Here is a 15,047-nt window from a genome sequence, read left to right as displayed (position 1 = left end):
AGTGGTTCGGGTCATTATAAAGGCCGGTTAGGATTGCAGACGATTTTTAGAGGTCTAATTCTGAATCAATCCCTCTACTTTATAACAATTAAAAATCAGCCCTTCTAAACTTTTCAATAATTTATATGAAAGTAATTGCTAAAAATCAGTAGTTTAACAAATTAGCAAAAATCATGAATTCAAGTTACTGTATTGACTAACAACTGAAATAAATTCTCACTTTTGGTAAACTGCAAGGACTTGAGAAATTAAAAAAGAAGGTTTAATTTGTTAAATTTTATGAAGTATAAGGATGAAATTTAGAAATTGAACCATTTGAGCGGTCACGTTAATATCCTAGGTGGCGGAAGATCTAACCCGTTGAATTTGTGGGGGTGCGTGTCAAACAGTGACCCGGTTCAGCCCTCAGTCTGGGTTAGAAGATGCCACGCAAAAGAGCGTGAAGATAAGGTGCCAGTCTAAATTACTTGATTACCCTTTTACTCTTAGGCGACGAGTCAACTCGACTGACGCAGTGAAAATCCATCTTAAGACAATAATATCAAGAATTAATTTTATGTAGATAATGATTTATGATAATAATAATAGAATAAATTTATTAGTTATCCTCTACAACGGTTTGATTTAAATTATTTATTTTCATTTAACTCAAATTTTAAATTCTGACACCGTATATATAATTCAAAATGGATAGGAAAAATTATAATGGCAGTTTACGTGTATGTCATATTGGTAATTAATTATTTTTTAAAATTTATTTTTATATTTTTAAAATTTTAAAATTTAATTAATTATTGACGTAACATCCACTAACAATACACGTATATGTCACGTCATCAAAGTTAGCAGACATTAACTTTTCAATCAATCTTAAGTTGATTTAACAAACGATATAAATTCAAGAGTTAAAAGATGCGAAATTTTAATTAGAGGACTAAAATGACCCAAATAAGTTATTATGCCTAATAATTAATATCATGCATAAATTTAATAATAAACAACACCCAATTAAAACTTAATTTAAATTAAGCATATTTCATATATGGTAATCGATAATGACACATTGTAGTTTGAAGAAATAAATGAAGTTAAGCATGATTTAAGTAAATACTCATATTTTTATAATTAAAATATTTTTATTTTATATTATAAAACATTTATAATTAAATATTTAAAAATTCAAATGTATTTGTTTTATTAAAATATTTATATAATTTTAAATAACATATTAAGAATATTATTTAGAATTTAAAAGTATTATTGTTAAATTTTATATTAAAACAAAATTGTAATATTGAATAATTTATTAAAATAATAAATTATATTGAATATATTAATAATTTATCATATTATTAAATGTAAGTAATTAAATATGTATGTTTAATAATATCGAACATTATAATATTTGATATTAATATTTTAATATTTTTAAAAATAAAAATAAAAAATTTATTATGTAATATTAGGCTTTATTGAAGCTAGTTTGTATATAAAAATAAAATTACTCATAAATGAATTTTTTTTCCAAAAAATAACTTATACTTATTAAAAAAGTAAATCAATTTACTGAAAAAAATGATTTATTTTTCATTAACTTATAAGTCATTTTTCATGAGTCAAGTTATTTTTCATTAAACAAACATAGAAAAATGTAAAATATATTTTATATAAGTTATTTTCCGTGAAATGAATGCATACTAAGATATAATTTAATTTTCCATTGCGAATTTAAATTATAAATTATTGAAAGAGTTAAAATATAATTTTGCTTTTGCATTAATATAAGCTTTTATAAACTTCTAAGTGACTAAATTATAATTTTTTATTATTAGAGTGGTCATAATTAAATTTTAAAATTTTGAAGGGGCTAAAATATAATTTTACTTTTAAATTTGAATGAATTGTGGTTTTAGAATTAAAATTGCTCGTACAAGGGTCTAGAATCATGAGAAACGCGTGTGGGTAGGATGGTCATTTCAGTAAAAAGTGTAGCAAAGTGGCGAAAAAGGGCAAAGTGGATGAGGAAAAGAGGGGGTCCACAAATCAATGACCGTTTCATGTAGTTCAAATTGGTGAATTTACCACGGGGGACATGCGGTAAAGGTAAGCAAGACGACACAGTAGGGGGCTAAATAGGGAAAGCGGTGGGATTTTTACCTGTGGAAGCTTAAAAGCAGCTAATGTATGTCGTTTAGTTAAGGCACGCGGCGGTATCACGACAAGGACGTTATGTTACGTCTCACACTACGGTTGATGTGATCCGGTGTGGCCGCGTGTCACATTAATGGGTTCCTAATAACCGTTGGATTGATTAATTTTCCAAAACGACGAGGCGAACCTGCCTCTCACGGAAAACTTGTAACAATACGTTATTTTATGAAGCATTTCCATCACATTGTTTATGTGTTTATGGTCATTTCTTAATTATATAATGACATTTTAATGATTTTTTTATCCTGAATCATAAACTTCAAACTAGAAGTATCTATAGACCGGGCCCGATTCAGGTCAAACTCAACAAAAAAATTTTAAATCCAAGCCCGATCTAAATAAAAATACTAAAACTCGAGCCTTGACTAGCCCGCTTGTATTAATTTTTTATATATTTTTTAAAAATATATATTAAAAACATTAAAATAAAAATATTTTTTTGAGTAGTCAAGCTCATGGATAAGTCTACCTCGAACCCCAAATTTTGAATCTTGAATCTCAAACCTATTCAAGGCTCAAGATTCTCAATTTGGGGTTCAAGGTTTCAAGTTCAAGATTTAGATTTAGTGTTCGACATTTAAGGTTTGTGGTTTAAAGGTTTGAATTTGAGGTTTAAGATTTTATGTTCGAAGTTTGAGATTCAGGATTTAAGATTTGGGATTCAGTGTTTATGGTTCAAGGTAAAAAAAAATTTATCAACATTATGTGTCAATAGCATGGAAAAAATTGTTGAAATATCATTATATAATTGAGAAAAGACCATAAATGATATGGTGAGAAAGATCCATAAAATAATTTCTATTTTTTAATATATGTGACATTATCAAACTTCAAAAGATAATATTTACGATTTTCAAATTTGAAAAGAATAATAACACTGTGTTTGGTTCAATGTATTAGGTAATCCATTACTGACCGATTACGCGCCTATTACATTACGCCCCTAATCCGGCGTTTGGTTCGCTGTAATAGGTATTACGCGCGTAATACAATCCCGACCTAATCCCCAAATTCCCTGCTTTTCTAATCCCTTCCCTAATCGAGTAATAGGTATTACGTCTGGCTTCCCTCCCCAACTCTCTATTTTACCCTCCCTCCTACCCGACCCTCTCCTCTTCTGTCCCAAATCCGCAATCGACGGAGGCCCGGAACCCGACTCTGAATCCGCCCTCCTCCTCCGCACATTCCTAAAACCAGAAGACAAATTCAATTTGGGCTACATCATCTACTTCACTTTGGGTGTTGGCTTTCTCCTCCCATGGAATAGCTTCATCACTGCCGTCGATTTAGGATGTTCATGAGCGATATCGTACAGAGTCCCATTCTGAAGCTGCTGGGCGCTTTAATGAACGTTTTTTGTTATCTCTTGCATCATGCAAAGCCTGTGTGGTCATGGATGATGAGCTAAATATATTACCAATTTCATCTCATATAAAATCAATAACCCCAGTTCCAGTTAATGAGGTATCTATCTGACTTCTTTATTGAGTATGGGTCGATTGGAAATGTTCAGGTGTTTTGTACTGTGTATCATGATTCTAGAAACTATAAACATTTTTTTGTAGTGCTGTAGGAAACTTTAATTTAACCTTTTGTTTACAACCACATTTTCCAACATTCAATAGAAAAGTTACCAGAGAATGTGAGTGCCGTAGAAATCTTTGAAGTAACTGTTTGCTGGCAACCACATTTCTGTCAACATAAGTTAGGAAAGTCACTTGGGAATGTGAAGGCATTTTTATGCCTGTAACTTTTTTTCTGACTCTGATTGGCAAAAGGACCCTGAAGGGCTGTCAGAATCTGAGCGGGACCTGAAGAATTTAAAACAAGAACTAAGTGAGGATTTTCCTGTTGGTCCTTTGATAAAGAAGTGTTGTACACTGGATCAGGTAGGAACTGTATCTCCTTTACTATTTTCGCATGTGGCTAACAATTTTGGCTAACTTTTGCTGGAATATTTGATGGGTATATTTTTTTTTCTAGGGAAAAGCTGTTGTTACATTTCTTGATGCAATTTTGGACAAGAGCCTGCGCAGCACAGTTGCTTTGCTTGCTGCTCGTGGTCGTGGGAAATCAGCCGCACTCGGCTTAGCAGTCGCTGGTGCTATTGCTGCTGGGTAAGATGAATTTATGTTATGAAAATCTTTTACCTTTTATATAATTTCCTTTTCTTGTTTCCATTTCATCTTTGTTCAATCTAATGAGAGAACTTATTCTAATAGGTACTTAAAGGAGTCATTAGTACTTGAAAGTTGCATTGATTCGCCAGGTATGCAATAAAGCTCTTGATGACACTATGAACTCTGAATCTTGAACCACTTGTAACATTTTTCCTCTACCACACATGGTCTATGGCTATGCTTTTTATATGGTGTAATAGAAATTAAACCATAGTTACTATTAGTACCCATGTGGTCAGTAGTTTCACTTGAATATTCCTGGATACAAAATTCATTTCTTTCATTTTTTATCTTTTGTATTGAATCATATTATATGAAGAACTGTGCTGCTTCCTCGTCTAATGAAATTTTAATTTGTCAAATTGTTGGGCGCAGGGGTCCTTGTTTCAATGCTAAGGATCCTAACCAAAGCTGTATTTCCACAATGTGCTGATGGCTTGAGAAAGAGTGCCTACCTTTACTTTTTTACTAGCATTGTGTTTATGGTCATATGCATAGTCTTGTACAATGTGGCACACAAACTTCCGATTATGCAGTACTATGAGGAGTTAAAGGCTGAGGCTGTTAAGGAGGAAAAAGTAGAGAAAAGTCCCATGACCGGGCCTGTTTGGAGAGCAACCTTGTAGAATATAGTAGGAACAGTCAAGTGGTATGGATTTAGGATCGTCCTCATATATGTTGTAACTTTATCAATATTTCCAGGATACATCACAGAGGATGTGCACTCATTGGTTCTCAAGGACTGGTATCTGGTCCTCCTTATAACAGGCTACAATGTGTTTGACCTGGTTGGCAAATCGTTGACTGCAGTCTATCTCCTTGAAAATGCAAAGGTTGCTATTTCCGCTTGTGTTGTGAGGTTACTGTTCTTTCCTCTCTTCATAGGTTGCTTGCACGGCCCTCAGCTCTTCCGAACAGAGTTTCCAGTCTCGTTACTGACTTGCCTTCTAAGTCTAACTAATGGCTACTTGACAAGTGTGTTAATGATCATGGCTCCCAAATCTGTCCAGATACAACACGCAGAGACTTCTGGCATCGTTATGGTGTTGTTTCTAGTAGTTGGTCTGGCATCAGGATCAGTCATAGCTTGGTTCTGGGTCATCTGATCATCAGCCAAGATCTCTCCAACAGGTGGCCGCTATGAATTTGTGCTAATGATGTTTTTACCTTTGTAAAGTTTATCTAAAAGCCGTTGTTTGTAGCAGTGTTTTTCTTCAAATTGTATGATGAATACTGTGCCTGAAGTGTGCATATCTGCTTTCAATGTATGCCTGTATCTTAAAAACATGAAAAAGAAAAAATAGAAACATTTGGCTATTATCTGCTTTTAGTCTAGTTTGCTTCCATTGGATGTTGCAGCAAATATAGTTATAGAGTTTAAATAGGAAAATTGGAGTGAGCTACGGTATTGAATTTCTATGATGTTGCAGCAAATATAGTTATAATATATTTAATAATAATTATGTTAATTTATATTTTACAGTATCATATATTATGATTTGAGCAAATTCATATAAGAATATTAATTATTAAGAATTTTATTAAATTATATATTTTAATTAAAATATATTTAATAATAATTATGTTTAAATATGATTAAATTATTTATTATTGATAATAATAATCTTATTAAAATTTAAATAACAATAACAATAATCATTTACCAAAACAAATTTATGCTAAGGGTATTCTAGTCATTTTAGTTTTTTCCATTATGCTATTACACCTCTATTACATTCAACCAAACACAGTTTTACTATTACGCCTCTATTCCATTACATTCAACCAAACAGTTGATTTGCTATTACACCTCTATTCCATTACACCTCTAATCCAATCCAATACACCTCTAATCCAATACAGCGAACCAAACGTGCTCTAAATTTATTCAAAAAGAAAAGAAGAATAAATATATGCATTACGTAAAATAATTGTTATATATTGTCACTTTTTATAATAAAAAATAGTTTTTTAAAGCTTTAACGTATATAATGTACAAAACTAAAATACATTAAATTTATTATGGGTTAATATACGAAAAAAAAAAAACTCCTATTCCTTTTTTTTTTATATACAATGCATATCTTTCTGATTCATAAATAGGAGGACAATAACATTTCAGCATATTCGAACTCACATTCTCCTACAACGACAACAATGCTAATAAAAAATTCTCCTTTGCTATTCATGAAAATCTTTTATATTTGGCCTTTATTTGATAACTGATTGAAAAAATTATGTTAGCTGAAAATTAATATTTTCAGTGATTTAATTTTTTTATAATCCATAAAAAAGGAAATTTTTTTCTATAAAAAAATTTAAAAAATAATAAGTAGATAAGGAGCTACTTATCGAGTGAATTACACATATATGCTGATTGGGTTTTAAATTTTAAACTATATTAAGCAAGCAGTGATAATAGGAGGGACCAACTCCAAACTAGAGTTGATCATGAGTCGGGTCGGGTCAGGTCAACTCAAAATTTTAGGCTCGTTTTCTAGACTTGGGCTTGGCCTGACCTAAAAAATGTGCCTAAAATTTTGCCTAAGTCCGACTTGGCCCGCTCATATTAAAATTTTTTATATTATTTTTTATATAAAAATAAATTTTAAAAATATAATACATCAAATACATTAAAAACATTACAATAAATGTTTCCCAAAAAATGAAAAAAAATTATACTTAAATAACAATAAGATAAGCAAGCAAATACATCTGAAATAGTAATAAAATTAATAATAAAATAAGAGTTATACAATATTAAAATAATAACAAAAAATAGAAATATAATAGTAAAATGATAGTAAAACAATGAAAAACAATGGCCAAACACTAAAAACAACAGTTTTTTTTTTACAAATTCGGGTTGAGCCCGAGCCAAAAAAAGCTTACTTGAGGCCCGATCCATTTAGAAAATAGGCCTTCCTTTTTGTCTAAACCCATTTTTCGGACTTATATTTTTATCCAAACCTCTTACTTTTCGAGTGATCTAACCTATGATCAGTTCTACTTCAAACCCACATTTTCCTGTAAATACACCATTTATTCCAAAACCAAAAGGGATAAGGACAAGAACCATTAACCATCATATTGCTATAATACCATCCCAAATCCTCGTTCTTTGTGGCCCTTCGCCACACACATGATGTAAACCACCACTATAGTCATCTTCAACATCTTGAATAATTCCATTGCTATAACACAAGTTATGGTGTTTAATGATGCTACGAAAAAATTAAAAAATATATTTAAAAAGTTGGATAAACAAGAACTAATTTTGGTCGAAGATGATGAAAATGATAGATTGTAGAACTGATCAAGATGATGATAAGGAGAACTGATTGGTGGAGAAGATCAAGATTGAAAATTTTAAATGTATTTTTAATATTATTATATTTATTTTGAATTATTATATTAAAAGTAAATTAATATTTTAAATAGAAAAAATACGAATAAAATGTTTATATATGATTTATGCTACTTTCAAATTACATTTTTATTGTAATTTAAAGGGATAAATCTCAAAATTATACATCAACTTTGATTTAGTGCAATTATACACATGAAACTTTGATACTTTTATTTTGATTCAGCTATACACATTTAAAGAAATAAATACATCAATTTAATTTTATATTGGATAAATATAATTATTTATGTATACAATATATAAACATTAAATGATGCTATATTGTTAATAATTTGTGAGAATTGGAACAAATCAAAATTTCATGTGCAAAATTACATATTAGACTAAAATATTTTAATTATTTTATATTTTTTAAATTAAAATGTTAATTATGCATCTTTAAATAATAAAAAATTACTTTAAGTAAATAAAAACATATAAATTAATTAAATCAAAACACATGACATAATTAATCAAAACAAAAAGAATTTCCTTTTAGACATAAATTACATTTATACTATACCATATATTTAAAAGGGGCCTTCCTTTCGATTGAGTTTTAACTCGATTGACATAGGCATTGTTATCAATATAGGAGGATATGGGTTCGAGTGCGTTGCAGCACATTATCCTCCTATTTACGGGTTGAGGAGGGGCTATGAGTAGTTCTAAGCATTATGTCAAAAAAAACAAATATTATCAAAATCTATAATGAGATTGTTCAAAATGCAGTTTTGATGATTTTACTATGATATATATTTTATATCTAGTCTTTTTTTGACACAATGCCTATAACTATAGCCCCTTTCTAACCCATAAATAGGAGGATAATGCACTTCAGCGCACTCGAACCCATATCCTCTTGCATTGGTAACAGTACTCATGCCAATCGAGCTAAGACTTAATCTATATATTTAAGATTTATTTAATCTCATTATTTGATATTTGTAATTATTTTTATAGACATATATCAAGTATTTTTTTTAAATAGTGATAAACCTGAAATGGTACACTGAAAGAAATTGGTACCGGTACATACTAATACTAATAGAAAATCGATATGTCCATTGATACAATACAATGACATCAGTTTGTCAAAATAGTTAACATCCTTAGCTATTCTATTTAAAATGATGACTAGAATTTTTTAAAAAACACAAATTTAGTAAAAAAAATATTTTGGATTGAATAGTTGGAATATATATTTTTAAGAAAAGAATTCACCCTCGTCATTTTAATTGGACTAATTAATGGTGTTATCTATTTCGATAAAGTAATGATACTATAGAAGTATAAAGACCAGATCGTGTCAATTTAAAGTATAAATATTAAATCTTAAATTTAAACACGGTGGAAGAATCATAACCACAATTTGGTCTAAAATAAGCTATGCTTGTCAAAATATTTTGTCATTTGATGTAATAAAAAGTTTTGATATATTTTTAGAAAAGCATAATAATAAATTTAGCCTTTAATGTTTACATTTTTTTTGTCAATTTAGCATTTATTTTTTTAGCTAAATTTGATCATTAATTTAAAAAAAATATCAAAGTATTTTTTAATGAAAATGTTGACTAAAACATTAAATTTTTTACAATATTGGCGTGACAATCCACGTGTATTTCATGCTAATATGACACTATTTATCTTATATTCCACGTTACCAAATAATTTAAAATTTTATAAAATATTCAAAAAAGTAGAAATTAGAAAAACTATAAAAAATTTAAAAATCACATTAAGTACACGTGGATTGTCACGTTTAAATTTTAACATTTTAGTCAATATTTATATGGAAAACAATCAGCTCTTTTCAAAATATTAATAGTCAAATTCAACTCGATGTACTTTACAAGGTCAATGGTGAAATTTAACTTAAAAAAATAATAATGATAAAATACGTAAATATTGAAGACTAAATTTATCATTATACATTTACAAAATAAATTATTTTTAATTTAATTTAATTAGTTCAAATACTTATCTATTTATCTATATACTCAAATAAAAAAAACATTTATGAAAAAAAAAGAAAAGGAAAGAAATTGCATATGTGAAACAAATATTCATTTGAATTGAGTAACATAGGTACTAAAAAATACGCTACCTATTTAAACTCATTTTTAGTTCAATTAATATGAGTATTGTTATTAATGTAAAAAGACATGAGTTCAAATGCATTGAAATGTATTTTTTTTTTCAGCAACAAAATCTGTTTTGGCTAGAATTCCTTAAATCTGAAGCAAAGTTGATGATCCTATTATTACTATTATTAGTGGAGGCCAACCTTTTTTATGATGGCAAAAACCAAAGGCCAAATCCAAGAGAATAAAATTCAACTATTACTTTTTAAGAGAGTTTAAAAATGGAAATATTTAAATTAATTTAAATTGAAATATTAGTTATTGAAAGATTAAAAGTATAATTGCTCCATTTTATTAAAAGTATAATTTTATTAAAAATTAAAGTATAATTTTTGCTTGCCTTTCTTTTATATTTAAAATTTTTAAATGAAGGAATTTCATGATCTTGATCGGGATGATCATCATCTCAAGTATGGTCTGGGTTCAATTTACATTAGTTATATTTATTATTCGGGTTTTATCCTAGTTTTATAATTCACCAAAAGAAAATTCTAAATGAAGGAAAATAGAATATTTACCAAATAAGATGAATAAAGGAATTTATGAAAGAGAATTGCAAAATTAATGAAGCAAAGGGTATAAAGAGGCAAGATGATATCATTAAAGAATACCTATGAGGGTATATATATATATATATATTGGTGAGATTGTCCAAAGGCTACCCAATTGCCTAATTTGTGGTGAGATTGTCCAAAGACTACCCAATTGCCTAATTTGTCTAATTCACCTCTTCAATTGTTTAGTTGGTCCAACAAACTTTCTTTTATTATTATTATTTTTAAATCATTATAATATTAAGGGGAAGAATAGAGATAATGGTAATTCAATATAGATTCTACATCTTGGAATTAAGTCAAATTTGGGATCGTTTTAAGATAATGGAAGTATGGAACCAACCGGCAAAATACATTAAGGTCGCAAAGACCAATGCACTAATTTCAGTATAATAGAGTTGTAATTTATTAGTTATTTCATATGCTCGTCAAATATTAAAAAAAGTTAAAAATTATTTGTATTCTTTGAAAACTCTCACTAGACATTAGATCCAATGTGAGTAGGACTGCAACATTTAACTCGTGTTATTTAAATGTTAAATGAAAACTCTAGTGACTACTCTAAACAAGCCTTAACTATTAAAGTTTATTTATTACATTTAAATACCAAATATATTAAATGAAATAATTTGGATAATAATTTACTTTCACTATAGTTCCACCAAAATAATAGTTTTAACATCCTATGATTGCCTTTTCAAGGACATGTGACATTTAAAAATCAAACTATTTTAGGTAGGATTGGGCTGGGCTGCACTCTCTTTGCTTTCAATATGCTATGATTGCCCTTTTTGTAACAAAGAGAAAGAAAAAGTTAAAAACTTTCAATTTGCTATGGTCCTACACTTAAATGTAATTAAAGGGTTGGATCATATTTGCTCTTTTCGACATAATGTCTAGAATTATTCATAGTTTCTTTCCAACTTATAAATAGGAAAATAATGCGTTTCAGCACACTCGAATCTACATCCTCCTATGTTGACAATAATTTTCATACCAATTGAGTTAACGCTCAATCGACTTTAAAATTTTATAATAAAAATATCAAAACTGATTGAATTTAACTATTTAAGGGTCCCATCAAAAAAAGAAGGAAAAAATGGTCCAACCTAATTGATCTGAAATTTGATATGATGTTGGGAGGTATGCTGGGCCATGGAGGTAAAGGACAACCATGTGTCTCACCATAGCAAAGGACCCTTATCTTTCTTGGTGGGCCTTCTTCACAAATGATGTCTCCCCCAATTCATGCCCTCATTTCTAAGAAATACTAATTATTATTTTACTTTTGTATATTTAATCTATATTTTTCTAATCATATATACCAATTAATGGTCCTTTTGTTACTTATTTTCAATGCTATATTTATCTTATGGTGAAGAAAATAAGTTTCGTAAAATTTTTGTTTTGATCACTTAATTATTCAAAAGTTTTCATTTAAATTATTGGACTGTTAAAATCGATATTATATAGTTTTCTCTGTTCGTACAGTCTATATCAATCGAAAACTCTCTTTCTTCTTCTCTTCTACAATTCAACTTTTTTTCATGAAGCAACTTTTAACATCACAAACCTGCGAACCGAAATTTAAATAGCTTTTTCTCTTATCTCCAACATTGACCGTCAGATCGACCTAGATCTAAGGTATGTTCTTCCACTCATCAATAGGTATTGATCCACCGTACTGATCGTCGAATCGTCGCTTGGAGCTCATTGACGGAACTTTTTAAAAATAAAAAACTTAATAGCCTAGTGACTTAAATAAAAAATTTTGAATAGTTCAGCTACTTTAACGAAAACTTTCGAATAATTTAGTGACCAGATTGTAAGTTCTTTTAGTTAAGTAATCACAACAAAAACTGACTAATTGTGTAGTTTACCCTCAAGAAAAGTTAAATAATCATTTATAATTCACATCTCTGTGCCAATTATTATTATGCCCTCCACAACCTTTGGATTGTACTATGTTATGATAATGACCCCATAACATATAATAAATAAACCTTAGAATGCTAGTAAAAGGTAAAAAGGAAAAAATATATAGGACAATCCATTATACCTAAACACTAGCCGAAGAATCATTTTTATAGCCAAAAGAAAGAAGAAGACTAGCCTTTTTTTCTAGTGTACCCTAAGACCCTACTCCCTACATAAGAAAATAAGATCAATGTGGTAATAATTTTTTTTATGATGATTGAGTAAGATTTTAGGTTTGAATTTTGTGAATAAAAAAAGTTGTAAGCACTTTATTCTCATTTTAAGATTCAATTTGACTCGTGTAATACCCAAAATTTTAGTCTTTGAGAAAGTATAAGTATTTAAAAGTTGGATTAAGTATTGGGAGAGAAAGTATGGATAATGAAATTTAGTAAGTATTAAATTGCAAAAATTTGAAAGATAAAGGACTAAAATATTTTTTATGAATGTGATGTGGATATGTATTGAAATGGAGCGTTGGAAAATCAAGATAGGGGCTAAATTGAATAAAGTGGAAAATTATAGGGACTAAAGTGAAATCTTTCCGTTTTATGGGGGAGGAAACTAAATGCAATTTTTTTTTCATTTTTAATTTGTATTTAGGGACATAATGATGAGATTAAAATCCCATAGCTGATAAGGTGGAAAGTTTGGTGGAAATTATTGTTGAAAAGTGTTGACATTTGATTGGAAATTGAAAATAAAAGGATGAAATTGAAAGAAAAAGAAGAGTGATATTTATGATTTGTGAATAAAGTGAATATGTGAAACAAAAATGTCATGAATGCGTTTATGTGGTTCAAAGTGAATAAATAATATGATACAAAGTGATATTTCAAGTATGTTATATGAAAGTGATATATGAATAAATGCCTTGATGAACTCAGAGGGAATATGATATATGATAATTAAATGATTTTGAAGTTGTGTGGGGTTGGGGGTTTGAATAGGAACCAGGTTGGTGATACGGGGGTTTGAAGGGGATTAGGAGAGGAAGTATTGAGTTATGTGATACTTTTACTAGAGTTCTCATATATTTCTCTGGAGTTTCCATTATCAAAGTTTCGTTATAGGGTGGGGGTTCATGTTTGGCCTGAATCTTTGCAATGTATCGAAATTATTGAACTCCTCTAAAACTCATTAAGGGCTGTAGAAGTGATACGTGTTTTAGTAATACATGTGAATTAAATGTTAAATGAAGTATGTGAATTAAGTGTTTATGTTATATTTGCGATATGAGAAAAAGATCTTGATATGTGAATCTAAAAGTTGTTTAGTGACTATACGTGTTAAAGTAAAAACTATAAGTTATAAAGTTAATTTAAACGATTTTATGTTTTGGAAAATGAATTAAAAGTTTAAGTATATTATGTGAATAAATGTTATTAAAATTAATAAATTGTATACATATAAAATGGTAAGATTGAATTCAATTGAGTACTTACTAAGCTATTCACATAGCTTAACACGTTTGTTTAAACATGTGGGTGAAAGAAAGTAGATTGAAGATACGAGAAGGATTTCTACATAAAGATCACATCAGCTCTCAAAGTTTCAAGACTCTTTTAATATATGATCTTGGACTATGTAAGTTTATTCATTAACTTTCCCCCCAAAAAAGTTATTCATTAACTTTGTAAGGATGTTTGTTATTATGGAAATTGATCCTTTTATTGAGAATTTAACTGGTAGAAGAGTGATTCTCGTGTTTGATATATTAAAAGTATTAAATATAAAATTTATACATAAATTTTGGTCTAATGTACAATTTGATATATGAACTTTGATTTTGTATAATTATATACATTAAGCTTGAATTGCGATTCGTATGTATACATGAAACTTTGATTTTTATTAAATTGTATAAATTTAAATAAATGAATACATACATACATACATACATACATACATACATACGTTTATTTTCATATTGTATTAATATAATTGTTTGTATATGTTATATAACAACGTAATATAGTGCTAATTCGATAATGTCGTTAGTGGTTTTTGAAAACTGAATCAAATCAAATTTTCATGTATAAAATTATACAAAATCAAAGTTCACATATGACATTGTATGTTGGATCAAAGTTCATGTATACTTTTGGTATTTCTCCCTCAGCTAAAAACTATGAACTTTCCTAATAATGCGATTCCTTTAAATATTTGTGGGAAAGTAACTTTCCCAATATGTTAAAGTTTATAGGCATTGCAATTTTTACGGTAATCTTGCTATATGTTCTAATTATATCTAGGTTTTTTGATATAATATCTAAATTTATCCATATTCTTTTTCTAACCCATAAATAGGAGGATATCACGCTTCAGCGCACTCGAACTCACATCCTCCTGTATGAATAACAATGTCCATACCAATTGAGTTAAGAACTTTTACACCTTTTTTATCATTGTTTGTAAAGATGTTGATAGCCCCACGGTGTCGGAAACAAAGTCACCATCATCCTATATTAGATTAATAAATTTTAAAATATAATTTTAATTGAAATGATAAAATTCAACTATTAAAAATTATAATATTTTGGTTTCAAATTTTATTATATAATTTTAAAAA

General features: G+C 28.7%; 1 pseudogene; it reads left to right on the top strand.

The window, feature by feature from the left end:
- Positions 1-3,377: 3,377 nt before the first annotated feature.
- On the top strand, positions 3,378-5,726 carry LOC107941653 (equilibrative nucleotide transporter 1-like; annotated as a pseudogene).
- The last annotated feature ends 9,321 nt before the right edge of the window (positions 5,727-15,047 follow it).

The sequence above is a fragment of the Gossypium hirsutum genome, chromosome D07 (assembly GCF_007990345.1).
Source record: "Gossypium hirsutum isolate 1008001.06 chromosome D07, Gossypium_hirsutum_v2.1, whole genome shotgun sequence".
Lineage (NCBI taxonomy): Eukaryota > Viridiplantae > Streptophyta > Magnoliopsida > Malvales > Malvaceae > Gossypium > Gossypium hirsutum.
Note: the sequence above shows the minus strand (reverse complement) of the source record. Positions and strands in the feature narration are given on the sequence as shown.